This window comes from Ovis aries, chromosome 20 (assembly GCF_016772045.2).
Source record: "Ovis aries strain OAR_USU_Benz2616 breed Rambouillet chromosome 20, ARS-UI_Ramb_v3.0, whole genome shotgun sequence".
Lineage (NCBI taxonomy): Eukaryota > Metazoa > Chordata > Mammalia > Artiodactyla > Bovidae > Ovis > Ovis aries.
In genome coordinates this window covers 42,348,852-42,369,005 of record NC_056073.1, presented here as the reverse complement: position 1 = coordinate 42,369,005, position 20,154 = coordinate 42,348,852, and the positions used below count along the sequence as shown (strand labels likewise).

Here is a 20,154-nt window from a genome sequence, read left to right as displayed (position 1 = left end):
GAAAATACACCCAGAAGAGCAAAAACAATCTTAAAAGAAAAAAAAAGTTGGAAGACATACACTGATTTTAAACTTGAGACTACAGTAATGATGATGGTGTGGTACTGTCATGAGGACAGTCAAACAGATCAACGAAATGGAATTGAGAATTCAGAAAGAAACCCTCACATTTATGGTTAACTGGTTTTCAACAGTGATGCCAAAACCATTCAATGGGGAAAGAACAGTCTTTTCAACAAGTGATGTTGAAACTAGATATACTTATGCGAAAGAATGAAGTTGGACATTTACCTCATGCAAAAATTAACTCAAAATGAATCAAAGCCCTAAGTATACAAGCTAAAACTCACCCTTGTGTTAGCAGGATATGACCGTGGCATCCAAACTCCATGGACTTAAACCTCGGTTCTGCCACTTCCTTGTTATGGCCAAGTAGATGGCTTAATTTGGCTGAATTTCACTGAAAATGAAGATACAATCAGCCTCATGGGGATGTTAAAAAAAACTATATGAGGCAACCCTGGCATCTCCCAAAACATGAACTCAGGCCATGTGAGTTCACTGTCAGCCATGTTCTTGGAACAAGAACACGTAAGCTACTGAGTGTACGTCTGGACTTGGGTGCAAAATGTAAAAGGCCACTTCAAGATTTAAAAGAGAAATTCCAATGTACAAAACTTGGTTTGAATTCTCCACAATGGATAATTCTGATGGAATCTGTCGTGTAAAACAGCTTGTTTCGAAGGGCCCAAAAATAGCATCCTGGAGTCCTCTGAGCCAAATTCTACCTGAAGACATTGCCTATGGAGCGACCAGCACTTAACATGTTCGAATCTGGATGCTTTCACATCAGGTACCTCATCCCAGCGAACCACAAGCCCCACCATTCCTTAATGTATGTGTGTGTGCACGTTCAGCTGGGTCTGACTCTTTGCAACCCCATGGACTGTAGCCCACCAGGCCCCTCTGTCCATGGGATTTCCCAGGCAAGAATACTGGAGTGGGTTGCCATTTCCTTCTCCAGGGGATCTTCCCGACCCAGGGATCGAACCCATATCTCTTGCGTCTCTGCACTGGCAGGGAGATTCTTTACCACTGCGCCACTGGGAAGCCCTCCTTTATTGCATATCTCACTTGTTTACATCACTGTCTGGTCCTTCAGGGTGATTAAGTTTCTATGCTCTATCTCAAATGCAGAGAAATTTTTGTTGACTGTCCAACTTTCTTCTTACAAATGTCTGGAGAGCCTCTTTTTTTTTTTTAAAGACTTTTAAAGTTTTGGAAGACTTTAAAGTTCTTTTTAATACTTTCAATAACTTAAAAAATATGTTTCTAAAATATTTTAAAAGATAACACAGACCAGCCCTGTCCCAATGGAAGTATCACACAAGTTACAAGCGCAAGCCACTTGTGGAATTTTAAATTTTCTAATAGTCTCATGAAAAAAGCTAAAAAGAAACATGTTTTATAGTCTTCTTCCAAATGAAGTGCCTGAAATCTGGTGCATATTTTACACTTATAGTACATCTTCATTGGAATGGCTTCATTTCAAGTGCTCAGCAGCCACACATGGTCAGTGGCTTGCGAACTGGATGGCACAGGTACAAAAAACCAATGACAAACCACGCACTGTGAGATCTTAAAAGAAGAAGTGGGGTTATACAGGAAAAGAACATCAACATTAGAAACTATTTAAGTGGCAGATTCTAGGGCTTTGGTGGTCACGGCGGTGACAAGGGTCATGTTGAAGTCTGAGATGGAGTGAACCTGAGATCATATGATTCCAGTGCACAGGAGAAGAGATGATATTCAGAGCTTTCTTTTCTGCTATGGTTTCTACTTCCATCCTCCCTACTCCATGCATGGGCTTCCCAGGTGACCCAGTGGTAAAAAATCCACCTGCCAATTCAGGGTTCAATCTCTGGGTTGGGAAGATCCCCTGGAGAAAGGAAATGGTAACCCACTCCAGTATTCTTGCCTGGGAAATCCCATGGACGGAGGAGCCTGGTGGGCTACAGTCCATGGGGTCGCTGAAGAGTCACACATGACTTAGCGACTAAATAAACAACAACTCCATGCATGTCAGGGATGGAACAGGACAGGGTCGAAAGAAAAGCAAAGAGTAGGTGAGGCTGAGCGATCACCACTCCCATTATTCATCTCCGCTTCAAGTTTGGGGCCCCACTCAGCAGTGCCTGAACAGGCTGGGGGTGAGGATCTTCCTACCGATCCTGACCTCCCCTCCCCAGCTTCTGAGGTACCTTCTCTAGCTCCAAAGACAGGCCTTCTGCCTCTGCTCTTCAAGGAATATTATGTTCTCCCAACTGTGATATTTTGGGTCTTTTTGGCAGGAGGTGGGCTGGGCAGGGGCGGAAATAACTCACGAATGTTCTCTGAACAAAGAATCAGGAAAATACAGACATCTGGCCCCAGGATTTTGCTGGCTCCAGGGACATCACGGTAAAGCCACTAACACTAATTGCTTTCACGTCTGCTCCCATTTCTAGTGGAAACAGAACGCCTCCCTGGCTAATGGAAAACAAAACGTCCACTTGCTGTTTGTTTGCCACGTTATGTAAGAATTCTCACTCCCACCACTCCTACCCCAGCCCCCACCTTGAAACCCTTTACAGGGCATCTTGCACAAAGCCAGCAGAAGCCCCCCATGCACAGAGAGGACCCCTGCATTCCTGCTGGGACTGCAGAACTCCCTCATCCCAGACTAAACCCATGCAGGGGGTCGGGGGAGGCAGCAAGGAGACAGACACAGATGGAAAAAGGAAGGAACCCTACTTCTTTTTGATTCCCACTTCCAGGAATATTTCTGACCCCCTTATTTGACAAGACGTGCCAAGATCTGAACCTCACCTTCTGAATTCAGACTTGTGACTGGCAAAGAAGGGAAAAATACACATCCATCTGAAATTGGGGTTTAAGAAAATGAACTCTCAACCCATCGGGCCTAACACAATTGCCCTTTAAAACGACATGCAGCGGCTCACCAGGAAGCATTCTTCAACTGCCATGTTCTAGCTGGGTTGCCTGAGTCTACCCCTGTGGTTGGACTTATTACACAACATGCTCTATCTCCCCGCTGACCACTGGCAGGACTGTATCTCACTCACCCCTCCATCTCCAGCCCCAAGCACAGGTCTCAGCAAAGCCTGTGTGCACTGCTTAGTCGTGTCCAACTCCTTGTGACCCCTTGGACTGTAGCCTGCCAGATTCCTCTGTTGCCAAGAATAAAAACTGTTTCCCAGTATCCCTTGCAGTAAATTGGAACTTGGCCATGTGACTAAGTTCCAGCCAATAGGATATGAGTAGAAGCAAAGTGTAAATTTCCCATGGTACAATTCTCTACCTCTCCCCTTCCTGTGTGAATACTGACAGAGGAGAGGCCATCTTGGGCCTCGAAGCCAAAGACAACTCCCCAGGGATGATGGTGCAACAAGACAGAGGCTCCTGGATCCTAGACAGCATGGAACATCAGACCTCTTTCAGAGGGGCTGCTGTGTAAGAACAAACTGTTATTTTGGAAAACTGGGTTATGGTAGCTAAAGTTACCAGAGAACGCAATGGCACCCCACTCCAGTACTCTTGCCTGGAGAATCCCAGGGACAGGGGAGCCTGGTGGGCTGCCATCTATGGGGTCGCGCAGAGTTGGACATGACTGAAATGAGTTAGCAGCAGCAGCAGCTAAAATTACATGCTTAGATTTGTTGAAGAGAAGAAAGGACAATATCCCTAAAACAGAGAACCGGCTGCAATGGTTATTTTATGTGGCAACTTGACTGGGCTACAGGGCACCTAGACATAAGGGCAAACTCTATTCTGAGGTATCTGGGAGGGTGTTTCCAGATGAGATTAACCTCTAAACTGGACTGGGCAAAGTAGATTGTCCTCCCTAATGTGCGTGGGCCTCATCTAATGAACTGAAGTCCTCAGTCTGAATGCTGGGTAAGAGGGATCTCCTCCTGCCTGACTCTCTGAGCTGAGACCTCAGTTTTCCCTGCCTTTGGACTCAAATGTCAATGTTTCTTGAGTCTCAAGCCTGTTGGCTTTCAGATTAAAATTTACACTGGACTTGGACTGGAACTACATCATTGCCTCTGCCAGGTTTCCAGCTTACTGACTGCAGCTTTGGGACTCGGCCTCTGTAATTGCGTATCCTAATCTCCTATGAGCTATCTCTTTCTTAACTCTTGGCAACCATGGGTCCGGCTTAAAGTTTATGGTTCTGTGACTAGAGAAGAAGGAGAGAACTGACTTGGGGGAGGAGAGGGATAACCAGGAGTCTGTGCTACACCTATAATATTTGCTGAGACCCATGGGCTGAGACAGGGTTTTATCTCCAGAAGCTGGAGATAAAAGTGGTGTGTAATAAGTGATCCTGTCAATGGTCAATGCAGAAACAGACAAGGCGTTGTCTAATTCCACCATACTATGAGATATAGATGGATATAGACACAGATATAAATCTATCTCCAATCAGTTCTGATTCTTCAGAGAACCCTCATACAGCTACTATTTGGCTCTCATTCTGAGAAGCCAGCCTCTGGCTCTTCCTACCTCTCTTACTGCTGAAGAATCCCACATCCCTGACAAGATTACAGGCCCCTGGGATGCGGAGATACATCTTTTTCCCTCACTTACTTTTGTCTCCACCTCCCTCTATACGCTGCTTACTCCAGGCTGGACACAGAGAAGCACTTCTTGGCCAGACTGACTTAAACACTTGATTAAAGGATCATATTAAAAACAAAGCCGTTTGTCCCCTCTCTTTGGAGTGTCTTTGCAACACCCTGTTGCAATGGCCAAGAATACTGTCCAAGATGGCCAAGTTCAGATGGCTTATCTTAGCATCAAAACCTTCTCAAAGCAGAGGTTGGGTTTTGAATAAATACCTTCAGTGTAGCCAGGAGGCTCTATGTAGCAAAAGGAAAACTGGGGGGACATTAATTTGGAGGAAAATTATGATGAAACCAATGGGGTTCAGAGGATAAGTTATTGCAACAGGATTTAGTCAGACGGCTCTTCCTGAGTCACTGAGCTCCACCAGGAGAGAACTGCAGACACAAACCCTTTGTCTAACGTGGCTGGTGATGAAACAGATAGGGTGACTCTGACTCGACTCCCTCCTCACACCCTCCCAACTGACTCTCCAAGATTGCCCAACCAGAGAGCAGAAGTTCACAGAAGCTCTCTTCTTGGGTCAGCTCCCAAAGGATGGAGTGCTTGGCTTTGCTCCCAGATAAACTGTAATCCGGGGAAGGTATGCGAGAAGCGTGCCCTTCGCTACCCGACGCCACAGAAGGGAGAGCCGCCAAGCGCCCCCCAGGAGCGTTTGTCTCCAGGTAGAGAATGTTTCTGAACTGACAGTTTCGCTCTCCAGCTGGGGAAATAGCTGCCCGGTCAGAACACAATTGAACATGACCTTGGGCCCCAGTTAGGCAGGCGGAGGTTAACTGCCTTTCCTCCTCGGGCTGGAGGCAGGCAGGGCCCATCATCTACTTGTGCCTAATTACATTTTCCGCACAATACAGCAAGGACCTTATCTCGGGCATTGAGGCCAGCTTCCTCTAGTTTCTCCCTCTGGTTTGAAGCAGAAGTTTGATAAGGGGCACATTTTGCTTACAGAAAAAAAAAAAAAAAGAAGAAGAAAAACCACTGTTAATTGTGACGAGAAGGTATTTTGTCTACTGCTACTTTTTCTTCCAGTAAAGGTTTATATTTGCCTGTGAGAGTTGCCCATGTGAACCTGGCAGGGAGGAAAGAGAAGGCAGCCACGAGAAGGAGCTCAGAAGAGTAACTCAGGAAATGAAGGGAACTAGGACAGTGGGTCAGAATGAAATCCTGCCACAAGCAAATGAGAGATGTCATCAATGGCAGACAGTGTGAGGCCGGCACAGACCTTGGGCTCTTCACCTTCAGCGTCTTCAGTGTCCGCCTGGGTTGGGCTGAGACATTTGCTTACTGAAATGTTCACTTATCTGGGGATGACTTTATTGGCTTTTGCCTTCAATCTTTCCCAGCATCAGGGGCTTTTTAAGGCTTTTGGTGCAATGACACATATTTATTAATTTGTTTTTGTCAACAACCCAGAAACACCCAAAGAAGAAAATGAAACTCTGAGTCCCATCAAACACCTATCACTAAGTTACATGACTGCTATCCAGTGGTGTTTTTATGTAGGAAGAGGGGTAGATTTATAGGTAAGAAATAGCTTAAGAGTGGAGTTTACCATACAGCAGCTTTAGTAAAAAGGATTCCAGTACTGGAACTCGACAGATAAGAAAGAAACTGAAATGAAACAGAACCTGCTGAGTTCCTGAAAAGATTCACGTTTTGAGACTGGCGAGATTCTGAAGGCAGGATGGGCGTCCAAGGCCAACTGAGGCAAATGACGTCAGAAAGGCAGGTGTGTGGTTAGCCACTCAGTCATGTCCGACTCTTTGTGACCTTTTGGACTACAGTCTGCCAGGATCCTCTAGCCAAGGGATTCTCTATGCAACGATGCTGGAGTGAGTTGCCATTTCCTCCTCCAGGGGATCTTCCTGACCCAGGGATCAAAACTGTCTCCCGCATTGTAGGCAGATTCTTTACCCACTGAGCCATCAGGGGCTTCTTTTAAAAGGCAGGTAACTCAGGAAAATAAAATCCCGGGGCCTAAGAGGTCTGAACTCTTTTCCCTGACATTCTGGAGACATCCCTTTGGTCGAGATAAGGGAGGTGTGCTCTGGATTCAGTTGCCCAGGGCTAGGCTCTAATACCCACAGTGGTTCACCCTGCATTTGGGTGGATTAGCTGACCTCTGAAGAAGGGAGCATGTACACAGTGCTGGTAAATTCTGACAGTAACAAGGAATATGGAGAGGAGGGTGCTGGTCACCGAGGATGCTGGCAGGAGGAAAGTGGGGAGCAGTGCGAAAGCTCAGGATTCATGTCAGGAGGCTCCCGGGAGAGACCAGCTGAGGTCTGACCAGTCTGGATGAAAAAGAAGAGAAAGAGAGAAGGAGGAAGAGAAGGTTGGGAAGAAAAGACATGTCTGGCTGCCCTGACACTGAGAATTATAAACCTTACCTACCCCCCCAACCCCATCCCTCACCCTCTGTCTGGGCAACTAAGCGCCCATCTTTCTTCAAAGCACCTTGACTTGAAGGCAACAGCGGAAATGCTTTCAAAGTAACCAGGACCTCATACCCTCTGGCACAATAAGGCCTCAAGCTCTCACCAGGCATAGCTAGGACCCTCCCAGCAGCCAAGCTCACGTGTAGCCCTCTCAGCCACTGCCCTTCCCTTCCAGCCCTGCCAGAAGAAGCAAGGAGCAACAGATGGAAGGTTCCAGGCAAAGGGACACCTAGGACCAGAGAAGTCAGCTGTGAGAACAGCTCCGGGCCCACCTCTGGCCATCGGCCCGCCTCGTCCTCCACAGGGTGAGGATGCACAGACTACAGTTCTCCTCTGACCTCCTGCCATACAGAAAGGTCAGCAGATGGCCCCACGGATAAAGGCTTGTCCTCCCAGCCTGCAGGAGGAACCATGCTTGCGGGTGAAAGAGCATCTCGGTGTTTTCTTCTCCCAACAAATTAAAGTGAGACCTCCCCCCGACAGCCTCTGGTCAGAGAGCTGGGCTAAGCCTTTGTTTCTAAGGCTGCACAGAAATGCTCAGCACACGGACTTTAGAACCAGGATGCCCAGTTCTGGCTCTGCCGCGTTCTCAAGTTCTCCGTGCCCTTGTTTCCTCCTCTGTAAAATGGGGCGAATACTCATAGCTACCTTAGAGCTATTGCAGGGATTAGAGGAGAAGGTCCTCAAGGAGTGCCGAGCACAGTGCCAGGACCCAGGAAGGGCCAAAAGGACCACTAATACCACTAATATCACTGAGCCCATAATGTGTGTTAGGGGCCAAACTGTGTCCCTGGAAATTCAGATGCAGACGTCCTCACTCCCAGGACCCCAGAATGCGACTGCACTTGGAGACAGGGTCTTTCAAGAGGTAATTGGTCACGAGGGTGGGCCCTAACCCAGCATGACTTGTGTCCTTAAAAGATGGAGTGATTAGGACACAGGCGTGTAAAGAAGGAAGTCCACGTGAAGACACGGGGAGATGGTGGCTGTCTACAAGCCAAGAGCAGAGGCCTCAGAAGAAACCAACCATGCCAACACCTTGATCTCAGATTTATAGCCTCCAGGCCGTGAGGAAGTAACTGTTGCTGAAGCAACTCCATCTACGGGACTCTGTCATGGCAACCCTGGCAAACTAAGACACACAAAGGTTGACTGTTATTTTAGCAGAACTGATGTTCAGCCAGTGTGAATCCATGTGGAAGCACAGCCAGCATTGCATCTGATTGGTGATATCAGATATAAAGTATTTTTAACATTTGCCCCCTCCCCACCTCTTGTTAGTCTTATACCAGTGGTGCCAGGCCTTGGGTGAGAGAATCAGCCTTTGGATGCACAATCAATGAGAACGTGTCTGCCTTCCACTCCCCTCATCTTACCCCCTCTTCTGGGCTCACACAGTCCAGAGCCCCGCAACATCTGAGTACCTCTGCCTCCTGTCTTTGAAGCATGAAAGTTGCAGCAGTGAAGAGGTGAAGGGGGCTCCTCCGAGCAAGGCCACCACCAAACCTGCATCTGAGAAGCCCTTGGGATCCTGTCTGCCTCGGAGAGCGGAGCATCTGAGAGATGTGACGCAGTTGCTATGACGACAAGCACGCTCTGTTTGCTCAGCACCGTTCAGTCCTCTAGGCAGCCTCAGTGGCAGCCACAGTATGCACGAGAAGCCCAGGAAAATCTGAACTGGGCAGACGTTGTACTAGAGCCCCGAGTGCACCCAGGCTGATGCCTCCGCCCAGGCTCTGCCATCCCATTAGCCTTGGCCATCACGTCCCCTCAAAGTCTGCCCCCGAGACTACGTTCTGCTGTCTCCTGGCACGCTCTCTCTCTCGTAGGTTTCCAGCCACATGGTTTGGTGGGGCGTTGGCCCATGGTGCCCTGACCCTTTCACACTCCCTCGGGCAGCTGGAGAAGGGAACCAGAGGTGAACTTTCAAGCTCACAAATCTTCCCAGGGACAGGCGGTGGGGGTGTAGGTCACCGCTTGCTGGGGACTGTTTAGCTGTCAGTGGTCTCCACTCTCTCTCCTTCCACCAAGGTACACGAGTCTGGCCGGAATCGGCCAGGACAATGAAGAGTAACAACCATGCATTCGTCAGCCAAGGATAATCAAAAGAGGAGGTCTGGTCCAAGACAAACGATCAAAATCTTTTCTAATGGAAGGTACCCACGGAGGCATTGAGTCCAGAAGCGCTGGGAGCTCCCACATGGCTGGAATTCAGCTCTTTACTCTTGTTATCCAAAGTAAGCCAAGGGTGAGGCAACCTGAAAAGAATGTCTGAGCATTCTTTGGCCAAACTGAGGGTGGGAAGGAAAACACCACCCTGAAGCATGCAACTGTCCACTCTCACCAAGGCCACACCGGCTCCCACCGCCCAGCCTGTCCGACAGCCTACACTCCCCTCAAACAAGCACGTGGGTGAACCAACCCACTGCAGAAGCAAACAAACAACCTGGCAGATCAGCCCCCAAGACTGCACTGAGCAAACCAGGTTCAATCTCAGAGTTCAGTTTGGCTCTGTCTTTCAAACAGATTACTGAGAACAGAAGTGCCTTTGGGAGTTAAGCAGCACAGAGATGCTCACTACAAAGAGGCCAGTAGGAAAGGTGTAAGAGGAACTTTCCTGGTGGTCCAGTGGCTAAGATTCCACGCTCCCAATGCAGGGGCCCAGGTTCCATCCCTGGTCAGGAAATGAGATCTCGGGTGCCACAACTAAGACCCAGTGTGGCCAAATAAGTTATTTTTTTTTTTAATTAAAAAAAGAAAAGGCATGAGATGGATCAGCCCCTAAAACATCCCAGAAATCAGGTTCTGGGGTCTACAGGTGATGTTTTCCTCTGCTTAACAGTTGCCAAAGCAAACCACATTTGTTCTACAGACAGAGAAGGACTTGTTAATACCAGTCCCAATACTTGTTAATATCACTGGACTTGTTAATACCAGTCTGATGCAGCTTTTGTCTACCTGTAGAAGCCTTCCACCTAAGAGGAGTCTTCTCTGTCCCCAGGTCAGGCTAACTGGCATTAAACTATTTCTAAGCACACCCTAATATGCCAGGGGCTCTGGGGAGACCAGCAGAGAAAGACAAAGCATGACCCTGTTCATTAGCATCTTGCCCTGTGGACGGGAAGAAGGCATGTGCATATTTGGGAATGACTGGAGATGGCAGTGCGGTCACACAGGAAGGAGGCCCAGATCGCGTGACACCGCCATCAGTGCTTAAGAATTTGGAGAGCGCCGGAGTCAGCCAGCCCCGCCGCACATCCACCCAGCTAAACACAGCTAGCCAGCAGAGACTGGACAGGCCGACCAGCCAAGCCGCTGCTCTGAAACGGGGTGGGAGGGGCGTCTGGCAGCCCAGCGTGGTCACGGCTGTCTCTGGCCTGACACCCTTCCCAGCACGGGGTCGGGGAGAGCCAGCCTGAGAGCAAACTCTGACATCACCACTTGCCACGTGCGTGACCTCAGGCCCTTCTCACAGGATCCCCGGGGCCTCCCCAACCTCAGCTGTCCGTGGAGACGGATAAACAGCATCCACGTCACTGGTGGTCGTGGAGAGGGCCTGGCACGCAGGAAGCGCCTGATACACGTCAGCTGTCAAGACCACGGGCCTGGACTTGTACAGGGTGTCACTCAGCTGATGCCAGCAATCAGGATATTCAGTCTGAGGCAGGAGATAGATTCAGTAAGAGCAAGGAATTTTAATTTTAAACAAGACAAGGGAGGGAGGTTATTTACGTAACACAAACAGACTCACAGACATAGAAAACCAAGTCAAGAAGATAAACCAGGGTTACCAGAGGGAAAGGGAGTCGGGAGGGATAACCTGGGAGCTTGGGATTAACAGATACACACCACTAGGTATCAAATAAACAAGGACCTACTGAATAGCACAGGGAACTATATTCAGTCTGTTATAATAACCTACAATGGAGAAGAATAAATATATATATGTATAACTGAATCACTTTGCTGTACACCTGAAACTAACGTGATATCGTAAATTAACTACAGTTCTCTTTTTAAAAAAAAGGCAAGGGAGGGAGAGGCCCTAGAATGCCATGAATAAGGTGTTAGCCAGAAAAGGCCGTAACTCAGTGTCGGCCATTGTCATCCCAGCTCACGTGGTTAGAAGCAGAAGGCCACCTGCTGTGCCTGCGGGTGACCAGCGGCTGCAGTGTCCAGGCAGGGAACAGACTCAGCCTTGAAGGGAAAGGGCACCGGGATGATGTCCCAGGGCACCCAGCGGCAGGGAAGGAGCCCACCTGTCTACTACAAGGACTCGCTCTTCACGGCCTGGATTCAGGTCGCTCCCCAGTGCTGTGGCCCTTCTTGGGAAGGACACTTAAAGCATGCCTCAGGGGCTGGACCCAGACAACCTCCCTTCTCATGTCCTCTTAAGAGTTGATCCCCTGCCCCTCTTCCACTCTTCCCAGAACCTGAATACACATGTCTCCTCACGAGATCGCTCTAGCACATGCCCGCTTACGGGAAACGTGACCTTTCTTTGCAGCCTGTCTGCCCTGCTCTTCCACCCACTGAGAACTTTCATCCCTGACATCCCCTCCACGGGGGGGTGTTCTCTCTATGGGCATAAAGGCAGCCTGGTAGAGTCAGCCCACCCCCTCTACCCACCTTGTCTTGGCCACCCAAGCTCAGAACACAACACAAAGCTCTCAGCACCTGGATGCCACCAGGGGTGGTCCAGCCCTGCAGACCTTGGATACCTTCCCATCCTCATCTTCCCTCGAGGAGGGGCATCTGTCCATGTCTGGGACCACAATGGAGTAGGGAGGATGTGGCTTTAAGTAACAGACCAGAACCTGTGGGGTTTGGCTTCAATACCTGGGCAAGTTGACTGATTTGATGGCTCACTTCCTCAGGAGGCGAAGATCTGTTTTGGACCATGGAAAGGGCTAAACGAGATGATGAACGCGAAGCACGTGGTTTAGTGTTTGGCACATGAAGGCCACTCGTCTACCCCATCATTAGCGTCATTTATTAGGATCAATGTTCAGTTTTCTATTCATTCATTCATTCAAAAACACTGACCCTGTGTTTCTAGCATCAACCATGTGCCAGGCAAACATGTGCCTGTCCTTCCTCCTGGAACTTAGGGTCTCGTTGGGGAGTCAGTTGAGAAACAAGTGAACAGAAGGAGATGGCATTTCAGGTCGTGGAAGGTCTGGGAAGTAATCAAACGCAGTTTGTGACAGAGAATAATGAGAGGGGACGTACTGTCAATAGTGAGACCAGGGAAGCCCTCGCTGAAGTGACATTTAAGCTAAAATCTTAAGGATGAGAAAAAGTGAGAGAGGAGAGACAGCACACAGGATGGTCCTGGGTTGTGTGAAAGCGTGGCGGGTCCAAAAAATGACAGTAAGTCAGTCTGGCCGGTAAGTCATCACAGAGGCAAGTGTCCCTAAGTGAAGGGGGAGAGCGGGCAGCAGATAGAGCTGTCGGTCACAGAAGGAGGTTTGATTCTGATCCTAAGGGTGATGGGAAGGTTCTGAAAGGTTTTAATAGCTGTATTATACTTTCTTCAATTATTCACAGCAAACATTTCTATCTATCCATTATTGAGTACTCCACATGTGCCAGGCTTTGCAGTAAGAGTTTTACGTGCATTATCTAAGCAATACGGCAATGATGGGTACTAGGGGACAGAAAGGTGGACAGGCTGGAGATGTACATGAGAGTCAAGAGTGGTTAGGCTTTGCTGGTAGGATGAATGGGGTCCAGGGAAGAACCAGCTCAGACACGGCCACTGCAGTAGTTCTCCAACTACTTCCACAATCGTAATTATCATCTCCACGATTGTCATTTAACCAAAGGACAAGATTAACTCAATTAGTCAGCTTGTTTATAAAGCACCAACTATAAACGTGACACTCTGAAGGACAATATGTTCAAAATGAAGCATGTGCTGGGTTACCCTGCACTCCAGCATACTCTAGGACTCCATGCTAGGTATTCCTACTGCCAATGGCTGAGACTAGAAATAGTTTCCAAAACAACCTGACAACTGCCCAGTAGTCCAACTGATTTAAGGCAGCTCCAAGGGCAAGTCTGACCAAGGTCCACATAGTCAATGCTATTGTTTTTCCAGGAATCATGTATGGATGTGAGAGTTGGACCACAAAGAAGGCTGAGCACCAAAGAATTGATGTTTTTGAACTGTAGTGCTAGAGAAGACTCTTGAGAGTCCCTTGGACTGCAAGGAGATCAAACCAATCAATTCTAAAGGAAATCAACCCCTGTACATTCATTGAAAGGACTGATGCTGAATCTCCAATACTTTGGCCACCTCATGAAAAGAGCCAATTCATTGGAAAAAGCCCTGATGCTGGCAAAGATTGAAGGCAAAAGAAGAAGGGGGGCAGCAGAGGATGAGATGGTTAGATAGCACCACCGACTCAACAGATGTGAATCTGAGCGAACTTTGGGAGATAGTGAAGGACAGAGGAGCCTGGCATGCTGCAGTTTGTGGGGTTGCAAAGAGTTGGACATGATTTAATGACTCATCAACAACAACCAAGAACAAAGCCAGGAGACAAACCTAGAGGCACCAAGTACCAGTGCTGTTACCAATGCAGCGATGCCACCAGCACAGATGGCGTTACTCAGCCTGGAAGGGTCCTTATGGTGTCAAGCAGCCCATCAGACAAAGACCCAGGACAAGGTCAGCTCAAAACAGCAACAAAGCTGTCAGGCCAGGGACAGCTTCTCATAAATGCAGCAGGTAAAGAAATCCTGGGACATGGAGTTCTTTCCAGCACAGCTTGAATAATGCCACCCGTCGCCATATCACTGTTGAAACAATAACATGTGTCTGGTTTGGGAGCCTGCCGGGAGATGATTAAGTTGAAAGAGTATAATCTACCCTCAGTGGAGAGCACACACACTCATTTTAGTAAGGATACATTCAGGAAAAGGTGGACCACACTTGTCAATGTACAGGTGAATTTTATAACAGTAAGCAGCGGGCACAATGAGGAAATGAAAAAAAAGGGAGAAGAGAAAGGGACTTCCTACAAATGCCTTGGGTACCCCATCCTCTCGAGCCTGGGAGGATGGTCTGACTTGTAGGCAAGGAGACAGAAAGGCATCAGTCAGGCTTCCTGATCTGGCTGCAGCCACAGGCCTGGACTAAGGCTGTCATTTTTAGAAGCCAGCCACTCACCTACTCTAAAATCTACACCAAAGCCACTGCAGGAGACAGGCAAGACTATAAATAAGGAAATAGTGAATTGAACAGAAAAAAAAAAAAGAAGGCTGGAACTGCAGGAAACTGTCACTTCTTGGGTGGATAATTGTCCCTGTCTCATTACTTTCTCTTCTGAGATGCAGAAGTCCAACCCAGATACAGAATCTGACTGACACAAAGCTGATCAAATTAGGTCTTTCTGCGGAATATGCAGCCATGTGAATGATTCCCCTAGCATAGAAGAAATTTTTTTTTTTAACCCTTGTGCTCAGTTTGCTCATCCTTCCTTTAACAGAATAAGCCAAGTCAGGCAGCCCCTGACATCTTGAAAATCATTAATGCAGATGCCCTAAAAAGTAGCACAGAGAAGTTTGCCTAAATTCAAACCCACACCACCACTGGAAGGACTCTCTCTCCTAAAGCCCACAGTACTGGGTTCCTCAGTCACCACCTCTTCTTGTTTCTTATTCAGCGCTTCCTTGGAATCAAAAGATGTTAAAGCTGAAAGGTATTTTAGAAACCAAGCTGTCCGGGGCTCCTATTCAAGATGAAGGAGCAGACCCAGCAAGGATGATGCTCGAAAGGCACACATCTGGCAGAGCTGGAAAGAACAGCAAGGACTCCTGAGCCCTGTTCTACGACATCTTCCTGAATACTGGGAACTGTTTCTCAGCCCTTTCTACTAAGCTCATCAATAATGCAGAGCCCTAGGAGGAAGCCCGACAGGTGCTGAAGCTCACGGGGCATTCAAAATGCGTCCCAACGATTGTCTGTTGTGTGTTTCCTGGCCGGACTATATAGTTACGGAGCTCTGGCAGGTGGTTCCTGGTTTTGTGGGGTGTTTTCTTAAGTTCCCATCCAGCAGAAGGCTTGGCGTGGGGGGAAACAGACAGATGGTTCAGACTCAAGCCTGGCCTGCCGTGTTGGACTTCTCCTGCATTTCCTGTTGAAGAAAGAACTTGGAAAGAAAGATTCGTGACAATTTGAGAGAAAGGTGTCCTTCCAAAAGGCGATGGATGTGGCTGAGGTTTTAAGATGATGATTCCAAAGAGGGAACAGACGGTTTTAGAAGTCCCTGCTCTTCCCCGGGGCGGGGAGGGAAAGCTTCCGGAGGTCTACTCCGAGGGATGGCGTGAAGGCAAGAGACGTCTGAACTCGCTCCTCCTCGGTGTGCTGCCGGGGACCACTCCTCACGTCCCACTCTGCCACCATCCTCTGCCCCCCGGGAGCTGTCGCTCTCCTCGCTTCCACCCCTGCCCTCTGCTAACCCAGGGCACGAAGCAGGGCACCAGGTCACGTCACCATCCTGCTACTGACCCTCCGGCGGCTTTGCAGCGCGGCTAATGCGGAATCTGAGTGCTCGCCACCGTGCTTCCCGGGCGTCCACGGTGCCTCCCTCCCCCAGAGCCCACCCTCCTCCTCTGACTCTCCCCCGCTCACTCCCTTGGTGCCCCCTGGGCTCCCCTGTCATGGAGCATCTGAAACTGGCTCCCACCCCTCTGTGCTCACTGTGCCCCACCCGCGGCATCCAACCTGTGAACGTACCCAGGCAGTCGCAGGTCTGGCTTCCTGCAGATCTCCACTCGAGGGTCGGAGGGCCTGAGGGGCCCCATCACTGACCCCTCCCCGTGCCACTCTCAGACAAGGCGCCCATGCCAGCTGAGGGGCTGCAATCACCCCTTCGGGGCTCCTCCTCCCCCCTGGCAGCTCTCAGCTCCAGGTGGGCAGGACTTGGTCTGTCTGCTGTCTTGTCTCCAGTGACAACGGGCACGCAGAAGGCTTGTTGGCCTGCATGGAACTGAACCCACACCTTAAAAAAAAAAACTAGGTCTGGATGAAGAAAAGACCATTTTTCACTAGAGAATCCAAGGCCAGTTGGGTCCTCTGGGTTCATAGACCTGTTTCCGAATAAAGACCCTTCCATCTGTCCACACAGCCCTGCATCTGAAGGGTGACAGCCAAGCCTCAGGGAACACGGCTGCAAGGCCTGGTGGGGAGGCCGAGGGGATAAGATCAGACCTTAACTTCCCGGAGGGGCAGGGCCTCCGGGGCTCCACATCCCAGCTCCATGAGAGCAAGGGTGTGTGTGTTTTCTCGTTGCAATGTGGCTGTGCTCAGTCACTCAGTGGAGCTCACTCTTTGTGACCCCATGGACTGTAGCCCGCTAGACACCTCGGTCCATGGGACTTCCCAGGCAAGAGTGCTGGAGTGGGTTGCATTTCCTTCTCCAGGGGATCTTCCCAACCCAGGACCGAACCCGCATCCCCTGTACTAGCAAGCAGCTTCTTAACCACTGGGCCACCAGAAAAGCGCATGCCACTGATTTGTATCACATAGAAATGGAATTAAAGAGCTGCGCGCTCTCGCTGCTGCTGCTGCTGCTGCTGCTGCTAAGTCGCTTCAGTCATGTCCAACTCTGTGCGACCCCATAGAAGGCAGCCTACCAGCCTCCCCGGTCCCTGGGATTCTCCAGGCAAGAACACTGGAGTGGGTTGCCATTTCCTTCTCCAATGCATGAAAATGAAAAGTGAAAGTGAAGTCGCTCAGCCGTGTCCGTCTCTCTAAGTCTCTGGAATAAACTTGGTCAGGTATCTAAACTTTTAGGAGTTTACACAGCAGGCTGACACACCTCTCCTTCAACCAAGGGGCCGACTTTCCGAGTCTTTAGGAGGAAGCAGGCACGGGGCCACCCTCCTCCATGTGGAAGTGTGACATGGTACCACAGCAACACAGCAGTGTGTTTTAAGAGTAGTTTTTTTAAAATCCCACGCCCAGTAATTGTGTTTAGAAGAATTCACTCTAAACAGGATGTACAAACCAGGCAAAAAGCTCTTTGCTTAGATATTCATCTAAGTACAATTTAGAATAGAAAAAAGCTGGAGACAACCTAGGACTGATAACTCACATAGAATTCTCAGCCCAGCAGCGAACTCTGCTCAGCATTCTGTAATGACTCGAATGGGGACAGCTCTTGAAAAAGAATAGATACAATTTATGTCTAACTGAATCACTCTGCTATACACCTGAAAGTAACACAGCGTAGTAAATCAATGATAGTCTAATTCAAAATAGGGCTTCCCAGGTGACTCAGTGGTAAAGGATGCTCCTGCATTGACCAAAGGAGACATGGGTCTAATCCCTGGGTCGGGAAGATCCCCTGGAGGAGGGCATGGCAACCCACTCCAGTATTCTTGCCTCAAGAATCCCATGGACAGAGTTGCCGAGCAGGCCACAGTCCATGGGCTCCAAAGAGTTGGACGTGACCAAAGACACATAAAAACACCCATTAACTAATACAAAATAAACATTTTTCAAAAATCATAAAAGCAAAAATTCTTAGCCCAGTGCCTGGCACACAGGAAGTGCTCCATAAGGAATATATATGTAACATTTTATTGTGAGTAAATAAAGTGTGGTACACTGTAGGATGGATACTTTAAGCTTTCTTTTCCCTCCCCATATTAGTGCAGTCACATGCCTATAAAAATCCAAGGAAAAGAAAACTAGACAGTTACTCTTCAGCAGGAGACAGTCCATGCATCTGTGTTTTCAGAGACGCCCCATCTATCTTCTCCTACCTCCCCCAGCCCTGTATTTGCAAGTGCACAAAAGGCTGTCCACCCACAAGTTCTGTCCCTTCTACCTGTGCTTCTGCCTTATCAGTCTTCGTTAGCCTTCCCTCTGAGAGGCAGATTAAAAAAAAAAATCATTCCACAATTCAACTGGCATTTTTAGCATCTAACACATTTGTGCCTTCACTGAGATGAAAGTCACAGGAGCGACTATTTAGGTTACTGGGTCAGAAGCCCTTCCTGTCTGCAGAGGGTCTCCAGTGAGAGTCCAGAAGGTCTGCTGGGTAAGTATAGCCTTTCTCCAGGGCTGTCAATCAATCAGACATAGCAACCTGTGGTGAGACAATCAACGACAGGTTTCTTCCTCTGGGAAATATCAGGGGGCAAAATCTGAAATTATAAGCTATACTTTCCTTGAGGAGAAATGGGCTTCCCTAGTGGTTCAGATGGTAAAGAGTCCGCCTGCAATGTGGGAGACCTGGGTTCAATGCCTGGATTGGGAAGATCCCCCTGGAGAAGGGAATGGCTACCTACTCCAGTATTCTTGCCCAAGGAAGGAAAAGCACAGATCAATAGGCTTTCAGAAAACTAGGCGTTGGCTGGGACCCTCCTCCGTCGCCTCTGCACATACACACAGAACACGCACACACATACACACAGACCTGCTCACCAACACGCCAATCACACACCCGCAAACACACACACAAGCACACAGCTGAACACACAATGTGCACAGACACACAGATACACACGCACAGTCTCCACTTTCACTAACCATGCCCTCCTGCAGTTAAGGCTGTGAGTCAGTCCTTAGGTTGAAATGACGACAAAAAGAACATTAAGTTCATCTTTATGGTTTGTGATGCTGTGAAAACCCCAGGTGGAACCAGAGGTCCATGGAACTCATGCCGCCCGGTGAGATGCTCTGAAGAGTAAAAGACAGCAGAGAATGTCATAGCTAGAAGGGACCAGAGAGACCAGCCCCCAACACAGAGGAGGGTGCTGAGGTTTAGCAAGTGATGCTCAGTGTCCCCAAGATACAACACAGAGTCCCCATGTCCTCCCGAGCTCCCACCCCAGAAGCCACCCAATAAACATCCCGCTTCATCCTCTCACTTCCCTACTTGCTCAGAACTTAGTTTAAATGTCTTCCCTGGACAGAACCAGACACTCCCCAGAAAGCAGCAACTCATACAGATATACACGGCGGCCTTTCACAAGGAAGTCACGCGCTGCTCCAGGTGGATGCGAACATAGAAAGAGAAAAGAAAGCCCCCTTCCTTTCAATTCAGATCATTTCCATCCCAGAAGGAAGCAGGTGTTCACCCAGATACCAGTGGGCTGGTTCCTTTGTTTAAACAAAAGGCTTTCCTGAAAGCTGAGGCCAAGGGTTCTTAGCAAGAATTTTCTTCTTGGTGGAAACAGGAGGTGCTCTGGTGGGAAGACCATACCCTGATTTGACAGTTCCGGACAGTCAGCTCGCAGGACGAACTGTGTGAATGAGTGTGACTAGAGATTTTACCCAAGGAACTAGTTTAAATACAACTTGCTTTAACTGGCTATTTCCCCTACATCTAATGCGGTTTTAAATAATAGATTCTCCTAGATGAAGCACATGCATGGGAACAAATGTGATTCTCACAAAAAAGTGGTGTCTGAGGGGCCACCACTCCTCTCACAGAAGGTCTGCTGAAAGCAGTCTTGAAAATGTATAGAAGGAAATACAAAGAAGAACTGTGATCCTTTTTTGTTTTTAGTCCCTAAGTCATGCTCGACTCTTTTGCAGCCCCATGGACTGTAGCCCACCAGGCTCCTCTGTCCATGGGATTTTCCAGGCAAGAATACTGGAGTGGGTTGCCATTTCTTAGGTCAGGTATCTTCCCGACCCAGGGATCAAACCTGGGTCTCCTGCATCGCAGGTGGATTCTTTACCACTGAGCCGCTGGAAAATTGTGATCACCTCTGATTAATGCAGACAGTGTTAGAAAAATGTCTTCCTTTCATATATCTGCATCATTTTGAAGTTTTACCAAGTTTTTCTTTTTTAAATGTTTTGGACTTCACCATCCAATCTAGGGAACTGCCTGTGAGCACACCCATATGAAGATTATAATATTAATAACAAGTGTAATAACAACAATAATGTGGCAGCTCTAAAACTTAAATAACTTACGGCAGGCCAAGCAGCATTCTTGGGACTTGATGCTTATTAACACATTCAATCCTCTTCACAACCCTGACATTGTCACCACAT

General features: G+C 48.6%; 1 protein-coding gene across 3 annotated transcripts in view; it reads right to left on the bottom strand.

The window, feature by feature from the left end:
- Positions 1-20,154, bottom strand: part of GFOD1 (Gfo/Idh/MocA-like oxidoreductase domain containing 1) — a 102,476-nt gene that overhangs the window by 36,407 nt on the left and 45,915 nt on the right. Inside the window, exon 1 of one of the 3 annotated variants that reach the window (XM_042237474.2) lies at positions 351-16,372. The exons of the other annotated variants lie outside the window; for them this stretch is intronic. The gene's annotated coding sequence lies outside the window, so the exon portion shown is untranslated. Of the gene's footprint in view, positions 1-350; positions 16,373-20,154 lie in introns of those variants that run through there. 3 annotated transcript variants of the gene reach the window in all.